General features: G+C 52.9%; 1 pseudogene; it reads left to right on the forward strand.

Moving 5' to 3' along the window:
- The first annotated feature begins 2,413 nt into the window (after positions 1 to 2,413).
- Positions 2,414 to 6,843, forward strand: LOC139827678 (interferon-induced very large GTPase 1-like; annotated as a pseudogene).
- The last annotated feature ends 6,822 nt before the right edge of the window (positions 6,844 to 13,665 follow it).

The following is a 13,665-nucleotide window of genomic DNA, read 5'->3' on the forward strand; positions in this document are numbered from 1 at the left end:
GCCCTTTCCAGAGTCACTCCTGGGCACCTTTTGCTGTGTGCAGAAGAGACTCTGCATCAGCAGATTTGTGCTTTGCCTCTGTCCCTGGGCTAATGTACACAATGGGTATGTGGGTTTAGGATGTTGTGGTTTAACCCCACAGGCAGCTCAACACCACACGGCTGTTCCCTTGCTCTCCTTCCTGCATGGGATGGGGGAGAGAATTGGGGACAAAAGGGTAAACCTCATGGATTGAGATAAAGACAGTTTAATAGGACAGAAAGGAGAAGAAAGTAATTATGATAACAATAATAATAATGATTATGATAATAATATAGAATGTACAGAACAAGTGATGAACAATGCAATTGCTCACCACCCACTGACCGATGCCTAGCCTGTCCCTGAGAAATGACCCCACCAGTTTCTCCTAAACCAAAACCAGCACAAGATGAAATCCTCCTATGGTCAGCACCCCAAAAAGGCTCTGATGAGCCTTTGTTGGTTGGGAATCATCACTGGTGGAGAAGGGGTGACCTCCACTGCTTCCAGGAGTGAATCCTTCCCGTGGATGTGTTGCCATTGTGAAAGAAATTCTCTTGCCCCCAGGTTTCTTGTAGCAGAGTCCCAGTGGTCTGTGCTTAAAAAAATAATTTAAACAAAAGATGATTAAAAAAAAAAAAAGGAACAATAGAGCAAAAAAACATGTCCAACCTGGGTGCCTGTCAAGGGGAGGGACCCCAAGACAAAAATGGTTTGGGTTTTCCAACCATCACAATCTCTGTTCCTGCTCTTCACGTGTCCTTCACACGCTGTCCATGCACCTTTTGGTCCAACGGTAATTCTGGGTCTGGGGCTTCTTACCTTGATGGTTGGCAGCCTCTACTGACAGGGTTTCCTCTTTATCTCCTGGTCCTGGTCTTCATGGTCCCATCACCGAGTGACCAGGTCATGACAGGTTCACGATACGCAGCCTGGAGTTTCAGCAAGCCCAGCTACTCATGCTCAGTTTGCCTACTCGTGCTAAAATAGGTTATTCAAACAAAACAATAGCGAAAGAACAGAACACAATTTGAAAATCAGTTTGATGAAACTTATTCAGCAACAGCCATCTCCTTATTTTCTGGTCTTCTCCTTTAGGATTTTGGGCCTTTCCTTCCCGCTGTTTTCCCTCCAAAGTTCTTGAGGTGGTCCCCATCTTCTTCTGAAGACCCCGGCCTTGTCCCCCAGGCCGGCCAGGTGACGGTGCGCTGTCCCAGCTGAGCGGGGGACCTTGGCTGCCTGTGTCCACTGGAAAGTCAAGTGCCTGATCAAACCAAGGTGATGGGAGGTGAGATGAGTTATTGCGTTAATCTTTGATGGTTTTAAAGGAAAAGCTGACACTAAAGGCTCTCTCTGAAAGGGTCCCAAGCCCCCTGGATCAATACCAGTTTTGCAACGGCTTAGTAAGAGTCTCGTGTTTTCGGTGGGACAAAAGCTCAATGCTCAGAAAGGTTTTGTGCACTGAAGGAATCCCTTCAGTATGCATCTGAATTAAGACAGAAGTAATTATCAAATTTGTTTGGTAATACAAAAAAAAAAGGTGTAAAGGCACATGTATGGTGAGAGTGTCAGCTGCATTAAAGTTAGCAGGAAAGGAACTTCCAATGCATATGGGAAAATAAGTGAAGGAGAGACAAGAAACAAAACCAGAAGGGGAAAGAAATGGGATAGAGGGAGTCCCGCACACAAGGCCAAAGATCCAAAGTCTCCCGTCACTGATGAGGGGCCAACAGGATGCTCCAGACACAGCTCTGGACAGGGACAAGTTGGATTTTTCCCATCCACCGGGGTGGGAACGATGTGTGTCCTGAGAACCCACTCCTGGGGAACGGGCGTGAGTGAGGTGAGTGAGGGGCTCCGCGCCGGCAGCGGGAACGGGACTGCAGGGCACAGCCCGTGTGCCCGGAGCCGGGTGTTCGGGGCAGTGTGTCCTGCGAGTGAGGGGTGCCCGTGAGACGAGTGTGTGAGCGTGTGGCTCTGCTGGTGAGCAGCAAGCTGGGCCAGCCAGCCAGGAGGAGACCCGTGGGGCTGGTGAGGGTGTGGGGTGCAGGGCCAGGGGTGGACAGAGGGGCTGTGCTGGTGCTCGAGGGCTCCAGGGACGCTTCGGCTGTCTGGACCCATGTATTCCTGAGTCCTGCTGGGGAGATGTGGTGCTGCTGAAGGCAACACATTGTCCACGGCTCATTGTGTGGCCAAGTCTGTGTGTGCGTGTGTTGTCTCTGTTGTCTCAGCTCCTTTATATGTTGAACGTGCAAATAGGAAAGCAGCAGGAACATCCATAGTCCTGGGATGGGGACCCCCAGGTCTTGGGCTCCCCCGGCTGGGCCCCAGCAGCCGGGTAGGAGGAATCCCCTGGGCCCGCAGTTGCTGGAGATCCCTCTTGTAAGAGGCCATGGCCTCTCTAACATACCTTAAAGACAGACTGTTTTCCTCTTCCACAGCCACGGCTTCACAGAAGCTGGTAGAAGCATGTGCGAAGGAAGGACTGGATGCTGGATACTGGCTGCCCAAACTGTCGGAGATACTGGGAGTGAACTCCAGAGAAGCCCTGAAACATCTGCAATATGAAGACTACCTGAAACTGGAGTGCCAAGTACGGTACCCCTGGGAAACAAAGGCGCTCCAAAACCTCCTGGAACTAACAGACAAAAGAGCAGCTTCTGAGGAGATGGCAAAGGAGAGACAAGAAGAGGCCAAGCTGCTCCTGAAGGAGCTGAAGGAAATGCACGACAGCCGCAGCCACAACGAGGATGCTGTAAGACAGAAAGAGGAGGCTCTGTGGAAAGCCATGGGGATTCCCAAAGAGTCCTGGACCTCACCAGAGAGGTCAATGAAGGAGGTGCTGGGGAACATCCAGAAGCAGCTGGAGCAGCAGGAGTCGTCAGTGGGCAGGGCTGAGAACATCTCGGACGCGGAGGTCCTGATGCGGGCGTGGGGGGGACTGGCCCTGCAGGGCGTTTACAAAACCAGCAGAACTGCAGATGTGCTGGCAAAGCGAGAGCAGCTCATCAGGGTTCCCAGTGGGCTCCAGATGGCTGGTCCAGAGCAAGGGTTGCAGTTCCTCCACTTACTTAAGCGCCTGGGACTAGAAAGTCGCTATCCAAGAAAAATGGGGACAGAAGATTTCCACGTCATATACAAGACATCTTTACATGACAGCCAGCCCAGCAAGGACAGTGAACTACCCTTTTACTTCTTACAAAAGCTATTAACCGTGGATTATCGGGTGAGGTACCTGACTTGCAAGGACGAGAGCGACCCAGGACTCACACCTGTGCCAGAACCCACAGAGCAAGAACATGAACCCTCGGATTCCTTCGATGACTTTTTCATGGATTTGGAGAGAGAAGCCCCTGCATGTGCCAGCAGGGAGGGTCACGTGCACCCCATGGACCTCCAGATGGCAATTTTCCATTGCGCTGACGATTTCATGAGACAGTACATTGCAACAAAGCTTGCCTTCTGCCAGTTTGCACTGCCCCTCCTGGTCCCACACCCGTGCACTTCACAGATAGAGTTCCCCCTCTGGTCCCTCACCCAAATCAAAAGGAGCTGGAAAGAAGCCAAGAAGTCGGGAAAGCAGGTCCAAAGTAACAGTTACAATAACAAACTCATGTATCAGACCGAGACCCCCATCGTGTCCTTCCTGCGGATCGGCAGTTCTCCCTCCTCTTCCAAGTCCCAGATGCTGAATGCTTTGCTGAGCAAACAAAGACATGACACTTTTTTCCACCGACATTGCAAAGGCAGCACCAGAGAGTGTTTGCTGATGAAAGGTGTTGTGGAGATCTGCTGGTACTGTCCCCAGGGCAGTGACGATGACAGCTTTGACTGCTGTGTTGCTTTCTGTAACCTGCACGGAGACGCGAGGGATCACGAACAACAGCTGCAGTTTTTACAGGAGATATCCGCTGTGACCGTGGCTCTCGTATCCGAGACTGATCAGAGTGACAAGAAAGGGATGAAAATTTTACGTGAGCTGTGGCAGTCGCAAAGGCCTTTGGTTTGTCTTTTCACCGAAAAGGAGAACGTTGCAGCTGGCCGATCCAGCCAAAACATACGAATTGGTATCAAGAACAGAAATGAAGCAGAATTAATAGACGAGCTGAGAAAAACAATCAGGGATCTCCTGGCAGGGTCTAACAGGCTTTTCAGCCTCGACGCCTGCCGGGACAAAGCTCGCAAGTTCGGGTTCTTGATCGATGAAGATGCAGAGGCGTGTGTGACAGCCAAAGAAGAGGCAACGGTGCTGGTGGAGCTTCTGAAGAAAGAACCATTGTCTGAGATCAAGTCCCGGCTACTGCCTCTTCAAGGAAATCTGTGGTACCAGAGGTGCAAAAGTGACAAAGAACTCACTCGCTTGCAGGAAAAGTGGAACAAGAGTGAAATTGAATCAAAGAAGTTGACGATAAGAAGAGAGCAACTAGAGAAAGCATTCCCCCTCAATCTTCTGATGAACTCAGTCCTTGTCTTTCTCCACTCACAGCCAGCAGATACCAAGAAATACTTCCTGCAGTGGATGAAGGTCTTTATGGATGACCTGTCCTTCAATCACCTTGATGACGTGAAGAGACAATACCACCAGTTATGGTCTCGAGTCCTGGCAATAAAGAAGAGCAATGAAAGAAAGGATCTCAAACAAGAGTTGCAGAGAGATTTAGAGACCCTCTCCAATAAAATGAATGATTCATCAATTGGCCTTGAGCATATTTTGAGAGAGGTCGGGCAGATTTATGAAGCTCTGGAATCAACGGACTCAAAGTATGAATATGTTGTCAAACTGCCTGGAATTGCAGCTGATCTGATGGTTTCCGGGTATCCCATCGAGCTGATGGATGGGGATGCTTCTCACGTACCATTACGATGGGTCGGAGCAATCTTTGACAGCTTAATTGAGAAGCTGGGGGACCAACGAGTATTTGTTCTGTCAGTGCTTGGCATCAAGAGCACAGGGAAGTCAACCCTGTTGAATGCCATGTTTGGTCTTCAGTTCAACGTCAGTGCAGGGAGATGCACCCGCGGAGCGTTTATGCAGCTAATTAAAGTGGACAAAGGGCTGCAACAGGATCTGGGCTTTGATTACATGCTGGTTGTTGACACAGAGGGACTCCGCGCCATAGAGGTGGCCAATAAACAGTCGGTCAACCACGACAACGAGCTGGCCACCTTTGTCATTGGCATCGGCAACATGACCCTGATCAATATCTTTGGAGAAAATCCTTCCGAAATGCAAGATGTCCTTCAGATTGCTGTGCAGGCTTTTCTGAGGATGAAGCGAGTAAAACTTTCTCCAGGCTGCCTGTTTGTGCACCAAAATGTGGGAGAAACGACTGCCAGGGAGCAGAACATGGAAGGACAAAGACGTCTGCAGGAAAAGCTGGATGAAATGACCCAGACAGCTGCCCAGCAGGAATTCTGTGAGGTCTCCTCCTTCAGCGATGTCATCCGCTTTGACGTGAACACCCACATCCATTACTTAGCTCACCTGTGGGAAGGAAACCCCCCAATGGCACCACCCAATCCCACCTACAGCCAGAACGTCCAGGAATTAAAGAGCAAAGTTCTCCAAGCAGCCAAGAAGGAGGCACAGGGCAGCATTTTGAGGCTCTCGGGCTTGAAAGTTCGCATCAGTGACCTCTGGAACGCTTTGCTGAATGAAAACTTTGTTTTCAGCTTCAAGAATTCAGTGGAGATTGCTGCCTATAGGAAACTGGAAACGGCATTCAGTCAGTGGTCCTGGGATCTGAGGAGTCACTTCTTAGACCTGCAAATGAAACTGGACAATAAAATTCGGAACGGGGACTTGCAGGAGGTCAGTAGAGAACACCTTGAAAATCAAGTGCAGGAGACGAGTGAGGCCATTCGTGAAGACATGGAAAAGTTTTTCAAGGAAGACAAAGACCGTGAGATACTGGTCCAGTGGAAAGGCAACACGGAACTGAAGCTGAAAGACCTAAAAGAATCTCTTCTTCTTGAGACCAGAAAGAAGTGCGAGAACCTTATAGAACTAAAGAGGAACCACTGTTCTGTTCAGGTCAGAGCCTGAGCGAGAGGGCACTGAGAGACAACTTCATGTCTCTATGGGCAGAGTGGATTACTGAAGTCTCCTCTGCTGCTCCCCCTCCAGAACAGGTTAATATCGATGTGCACATAGAAAATGTCCTTCTAGATCACTTTAAGGAGCCTCACTTACATGAATGAATCAGGAAATTTCCCAGACACCCAGAGTTTTCTGTTGACTTGAAGAAATACGTCACTAAGAAAAGAAAATGGAGAGGACTCAGGACTGTGAGTTTGAATAATGCTGATGAGGAGAGCATACACTGCATTACAGATAACATCATAGCGAAGGTGTGGGCAAACATTGATAAAAAGGAAAAGGAGAAAAGGGATTACAGTCCAAGTTTTATTCATGAAATTCTAAATGAAGTAGAGAAAGGTATGAGTTCTGTCCCTGACAATGCAAAATACAGTTTCAGGAAAGATTACAGAATAGATTTATCAGTGTATCTGTGCCGAATGGCAGCAGGCAGGTTTAAAGCCATGCGTGAGGCGTTCCAAAGAGCAAATGATCCAATCTTCTCCATGTACAGCAAGAAAGATTTCTTCACATGTTTCCAGATTTCCTGCCAAGGAGACACTTCTGTCACAACATTTGCTGTTTTCCTGTGTGAAAAGATCGGCCCAGCTCTTCGCCAGGCGGTCTATGAGAGAACAGCTCTGGCCATAGCTCGAGACGTGAAGGGTAAAATCCCCAGCTTCAACGGCAATAGATCCTCTCTGGAAGTCTGCATACAGAATTACAAAACAGGAAGTGCTTGAGGAACTGAAGAAGCTTTAGGCCAAGTCGACATGAGGAACCGCAACTGCTTTGCATTTTCGATGACCATAGCACAAGTCTGTCCACAAAATATTGTTATAATGACTATGATCTCAAGCCACATGAAGAAAACTATATCTAGCTGCTCACAAAGATGGGTGAAATGAGCTGTGCTACTCCTGCCATTGCTCAGAAATTCCCTTGCTTCAATATAAAGTCAGATTCCTCCTCCCTTCCTGCCATGAACATTTACCTGCGCTGTGCCTTGGAGCAAAAAGAAAAACCTTCCTGCAGCGAGTGGTCGTACGGCCAAGATTAAGACCAAGAGCCAGATGAAGAGCAAAGGCAGCATTAGAAAGCACCAGTTTTATCAGCTGCTGTGAGAAAATAAGTGACACGGCAAAGCAATAGTTTTCCTGCAGTGAGTACTTGTCACACTTAAAGAAAGGGCTGTGGGACAGAATCGCTGAGCTGAGCCGTTCCCACGCAGGTGCCTGGACCTGGGGAGCTCTCCTGCAGCTCTCGGCCGGGCCAGCAACCGCTCTTGCCGTTGGCTTCGCTGTTGAGCAAAAGCCTTTGTACGACCAACGTGGAGAATTCCGTTCCTCTGCACGTTCCCCAGCAGCCGTCGGCCGTGTGTGACGTTAGTGTTTGTGCGGCCAGGACAGGCTGGTGGCAACGGAGCCGTGGTCTGCAGAACGTGTACCCAGCTGGGCCTGCACCCGTGGGCTGGTTGGAGGCTTTTCTGCACAGTTCCTGCAACGCCGCTGGAAACCCAAGGCCCGAGCCCTCCTGCAGACTTGCCCAAAGCCGTGGCTCAGGATAATCCCCTGTAGTCTTTGCTAATAAAGTAGTCGAGCTGGACAGGACTGGTCTCTGTATCCTTTAATTCCAGGTGAGCCCCAGCTGTGCGTGACTTCAGTGTCTGGGCGGTGAAGACAGGCAGGTGGCAGCTGGGCCATGGGCTGTGGAAAGGTGTGTGGAAGGAGCGCCTGCTCCTTTCAGGGTGTCTCTCAAGGAGCTTCTTCAGCGTCTCAAGGGATAATAAGAAGGGGAGGAATCCAAAGAGCAGAAGAGGGAGTTAGACAGATGTGCCCTACAAAGGAGAAGGGAGGGGGTGGTGGGGACCCAGCCTGGTCAGTCCCACTGATGATGGGTGGGAGGCTGAGAAGGTTTATTGCAGTGAGGTTATCTGAGCAGGGAGCTGCTCAGCTGGGAAACGGAGGGAAAAAAGGGGAAGCAACCCCCAATATCCCAACAAAGCCTCCATGGAGACATCGGCAGGAAACAAACCTCGTGTTGTGGGTGTGAGCTGCAGGGGCTGGGGGCCAGTGACTGGTGAGGGCTGTGGGGTGTGAGTGGATTTGGGGCAGCTACTGGAGTCAGACTGGGGCTCTGGGTGGCCCTGGCCTGTGGTGTGAGCTACTGCAGAGAGGGGGGTCCCAGTGCATCTACTGCAGTGAGGGGGGTCCCAATGCAGCTACCGCAGTGAGGGGGGTCCCATTCCAGCCACTGGAGTAAGGGGGTCCTAGTACATCTACTGGAGAGAGTGACTGGGGTCCCAGTGCAGCGAGTGGGGTCTTTTCCCCCGGGTGGGGATGTTCTCCTGCCCATGAGCTCCCTGGGCAGTGCTGAGGGGGGCGGGTGCCGGGCTGAGCAGCGGCAGCTGGGGCAGGACCGTGGGTCACAGCCCATGTGCTGGTCCCGGCTGCTGGGGGGAGTGAGTGTCTGTGCCCCCAAACCGGGGGTGCGTGGGGCGTGTGTGGAACCCACCAGCAAACTTCCAGCTGGGTCAGTGGGTGACTTGGGGGTCTCAAGTGCAGGCGCAGGTGTCAGGCGGGTGGAGGCTCATAGAGTCTCCTGAGCTGGAAGGACCCACCAGGATCATGGAGTCCAACTGCTGTCCCTGCACAGGACACCCCACAGGTCACCCCGTGTGTCTGAGGACGTTGTCCAGTCTCTTCTTGAACACTGTCAGGTTGGGCCGTGACCCCTCCCTGGGAGCCTGTTCAGTGTCCAGCACCTCTGGGGGAAGAACCTTTTCCTCATGTCCCACTGACCCTCCCTGGCACATCTTCTGCCGTTCCCTGGGCTCTGTCACTGTCACAGAGCAGAGCTCACCCTGCCCCTCCTGCTCCTGCTGAGGAACCTGCAGCCCATGGGCTCTGCCCTCAGTCTGCTCTGCTCCAGCTGAGCAAACCCAGGGACTCCAGCCGCTCCTCACACGGCTTCCCCTCCAAACCCTGCACCAAATTCGCAGCCTCCTCTGGACACTCTCCAGCAGCTTTATGTCCTTTTCCCCTGTGTCCCCAGCCCTGCACACAGTGAATGCTGCAGGTGAGGCCGCCCCAGTGCAGAGCAGAGCGGGACAATCCCCCCCTGCCCGGCTGCCGTGCTGTGCTGGGTGCACCAGGACACGGCGCCCTCTTGGCTCCAGGGACACTGGTGGCTCATGTTCAATCGGCCATAGACCAGAAACCCCAGATCCCTCTCTGGAGAGCTGCTTTCTGGCATCTCGTCCCCCTGTCTGTCTGTACAATCTGGGTTGCCTGTCCCAGATGCAAAATCCGGCACTTGCTCTTGCTGAACTTCATGCAGTTGCTGATTCCGCAGTTCTCCAGTTTGTCCAGATCCCTCTGCACGGCCTCTCTGCCCTCCAGAGTGCTGACAGCTCCTCCCAATGATGTGTCGCTGGCAAACTTACTAAGTAATCCCTCATGTCCTGAATCTAAGTCATTTATAAAGACATTGAATAGTGCTGGCCCTAATATGATCCCTGTGGAACCCGCTAGTGACTACGCCTGCCATGACCCCATTTACTAGAACCCTTTAAGCCTGGCCCATCAGCCCGTTGCTCATTGTGTGTTTACCCAGCTGTGTGCTGGACGCCTTGTCCAGGAGGAGACTGCCAGACACAGAATTGTTTGAGGTCACTGATGGCTACGCTGAAGTCCCCATACACTTTCCCACCATTGCAACGCTTCAGCAGCTGTCCCGGCCCAGGCGAGAGGGTCCTGGGTGACCCCCCAGCACCGTGAGCAGAGCCTGGAGCGGGGCAGAGCCACCTTCCCACCTGAGCGGAGGCAGCAGCCCGTGCGGGCAGGGACAGAGTGGGGACATTTCACCTGCCAGACGGTCACACCATCAAACCAACTGATTCCCCACCTGTCCTCAATGTCTCTTGAGCTCGTGGCTCATCCCCAATGACAGGAGGAGCTGTGGGGTGCGTAGCTGCACCCTCTCCTATAAAAACAGGGACATGGCATCCCTGACACACGTGGGCAGGTCCCTGTCGCACACAGAGCCCCAGACAGCAAGCAGCTCCGTCTCCTTTATTTTCCCATTGCTCCTCCTACAGCTGGAAATGCAGGTTTCCACCGAGGGCAGGGTGGGTGCCATGGCTTAGGCTCGGCACGCAAAATAGACGTCTCGGTTCTGCTTCTCCTTGGGGGGGACCCTCTTCCCTGAAGGGAAGGTCTGGCAGGTCCATACGTCCAACCATGACAATCGCAGCAAATGCCAGCGGGTCTTGGCGCTGAGTGATGGGCTGGGGAGCAGAAGAGCGTGAAGGATGGTTAGAGAGGTGCAGGCAGCAGGAACGGAGGTGCAGGCAGGGGTTACAGAAGTGCAGGCAGGGGTTACAGAAGTGCAGACAGGGGATACAGGGGTGCAGGCAGGGGATACAGGGGTGCAGGCAGGGGTTACAAGGATGCAGGCAGGAGTTACAGGGGTGCAGGCAGCAGGTTCAGAAGTGCAGTCAGGGGTTACCGGGCTGCAGGCAGGGATTACAGAGGTGCAGGCAGGGGTTACAGGGGTGTAGGCAGGGGTTACAGAGGTGCAGGCAGGGGTTACAGGGGTGTAGGCAGCAGGTACGGAGGTGCAGGCAGGGGTTCCAGGAGTGCAGGCAGGAGTTACAGAGGTGTAGGCAGGGGTTACAGAGGTGCAGGCAGGGGTTACCAGGTGCATGCAGGGGTTATAGAGGTGCAGGCAGGGGTTACAGAGGTGCAGGCAGGGGTTACTCGGGTACAGGCAGGGGTTACCGTGTGCACTTTCACCCAGCAGAGCTGCAGAAGCACGTTGGGGTTGCAGCGTTGTCCCCGCAAAAGGATTTGTCCAATCTGAATCTTCACGGGGCTGATACAACTCCAGGGCTCCCAAATCCTGAGTCCCCGCTGACTCTGCATGCACCAGCACCCCACACGTGCACCCCAAGTCTTGCTGTCGTGGATTGCACGGGTATTGCAAGGAAAACACGGGCAGAACGGGGAGATGTTGTCTGTGCCGTGTTCAGAGCTGATGGTGCAGGATCAACCCGTGCCCCCCTGTTTGCAAACACCCACGACCTTCAGGACACAAATATTAATGCAGCAGTAGCTCTGCACTTTGGTGTTATCCAGGTGGGTTCAGCCACTCGTCTGCACGAGGAAGGAACCTGGGGATGGGGAAGAGTTTCAGTGGTTAGAGGAAAAATAAAGATTACTTTCCTGGCCACCACCACTTCTGCCCCTTCGAGGACACATTGCGTGTTCCCTCCAGGGGCTGGTGACGGTCAGATGTTGACTTAAAAACATGGAGCTGCTGGAGAGGGGCCAGAGAAGCCCCAGAAATGATGCGAGGCTGGAACAGCTCTGCTGGGAGGACAGGCTGAGAGAGCTGGGGGGTTCAGCTGGAGAAGAGAAGCTCCAGGGAGACCTTAGTGCAGCCTTTCCAGACTTAAAAGGGGCCGAGAAGAAAGATGGGGACAGACTTTTGAGCAGGGCCTGTTGCGATAGGACAAGGGGTGATGGTTTTAAACTAAAGGAGGGAGATTCAGGCCGGACATGATGCAGAAATTGTTTGTGCTGAGGGTGGTGAGAGCCTGGCCCAGGTTGGGCAGAGAGGTGGTGGCTGAACCATCCCTGGAGACATCCCAGGCCAGGCTGGACGGGGCTCTGAGCAACCTGAGCTGGTGAAGATGTCCCTGCTCATGGCAGAGGGAACTGGAGGAGCTGGGAAGGTCCCTTCAACCCAAACCATCAGTGATTCTGTGATTTGATGTGCAAGGAGAGGCAGAGAGCTGTGTCATTCACGCTCAAGAGGAAAAGGCAAAGGGGAATCTTCTCATTGCCTGCAGCTCCCTAAGGGGAGGTAGCAGAGAAGAGAGGATCAAGAGGATGTAGAGATGTGAGAAGCTGGAGGATGCACCTTGAATTCTGAGGTGCCTGGTGACAGGAGCAGCTATGGGCACAGGTTAGAACATCGGCAGATCCCGCCAGATATACGGAAAATAAATTACGGTATTTTATCTGAAGCCCTATGAGGATGACCGGAGGTTGGTTGGTTTGCTTTCTCCTGGATTTTACACCCTGTGGAGCCTCGGCCATTTCACACTAGAGGGCACCCACGTATTTCTGCTGGCGTCGGCTCCGGCTGCTCCCCCGGCAGCTCAGCCCCCGGACTGGGCTGGCGGGGCTGTGGCTGCATTCTCAGCCCATTTCACACCCAGTGCCATCGTCCTCATCATTTGTCGGGCATTGGAACAGGCTGCCCAGGGCAGTGCTGGAGTCACCATCCCTGGAGGGCTGGACAGACGGACAGGAGGTTCTCAGGACATGGGGCAGGGACAGGGGTGGGGGGACAGCTGGACTCCATGAGCTTGAAGGGCTTTTCCAACCAAAATGATTCTGTGATCCCAGGTTAGTGTCATGCTCAGAGCTCAAGGCAAGAGGGAATTGCTACTCTATGCCCCCACTGAGTTTTACTTTCATTTCATTCTTGCTAAAAATTATTTATCACTATCTTCCCATCCCCAACATACCCATGGTGGTTTCAGTGCTGGAGAGAAATATCCGGCCACTTAATCCACGTTTCAGCAGGGCAGTGTCTCCTTCTGCCCACCTTTGTGCCCCAGAGATGCTGCTGAGCTCCAACCTCTGCAGCATCTGCCCTGACGTTCCCAGGAGGTTTTGGGGTTACTCAGCCCACGTGCACATTGGGTGATGCTGGGGGAGCTTAAAGGGATCCTTTCAACATCACTTCATCCTCTGCAGCCCAGGCTGCGTGCACAGGGCTCTGTGGCGTTTAAGTGGACACATTCCCTTTGCCACGGGCAGATCAGTAGCAAAGACCGGAGGAAGAGAAGCAAAGAGCGATGGTTCCTATCTACCACGGCCACAGCACTGCTCTGTCCTGGTTTGCAGCTCCGCTCACGAGCTGCAGGGCTGGGGGTGCAACAGAAGGGTTTCATTTTGGGTGATAACCGGTGTTCTGGTGAGATATCTGTGAGGATGAGCTGTCCTGGCACTGGTGGCTTAGGGAGGACATCTCTGAGGTCCCAGTGACCCCGATGCAGGCGTTAGGATGGAAGCCGGGAAGCTCTGCCACTGAGTGTGCTGAGCACAGCCAGGGGTAGAGCAAACGAAACCCACACGTGAGATGCACGAGCGGCTGGGTGAGATGGCTCCAGAAGTACCCAGGAGCATCACTCTCTGATGTCTGTTTTCCATAAGTGGCCATTTGAACAATAACAAAAGGGCACATTTTTCCTTTTGGTTTTGATGCCCTCCTGCCCTCTCCAAACCTCACATTTTGCAGGTACCGGGTCAGCAGAAGACTGGACCCACTGGCTCAGAGGAGAGGAGCCCCAGCACTGCCCATGCCCAGCCTGGCTGTGCGGAGGCAGGAGGCAGCCGTGGGATGGAATTGGTGGTTCCCCCATCAATTCATGGCCATGGTGACTTGGGGACCTCGTCTATTTGAGATGGTTTGGGTGGCCGGTGGGCACCCTGGGGTGGCAGCTGGACCTTTGGCCATCTCACATGTCTGGTTGCTAAAGTCAAGCCTTT

The sequence above is a fragment of the Patagioenas fasciata genome, chromosome 3 (genome assembly GCF_037038585.1).
Source record: "Patagioenas fasciata isolate bPatFas1 chromosome 3, bPatFas1.hap1, whole genome shotgun sequence".
NCBI lineage: Eukaryota > Metazoa > Chordata > Aves > Columbiformes > Columbidae > Patagioenas > Patagioenas fasciata.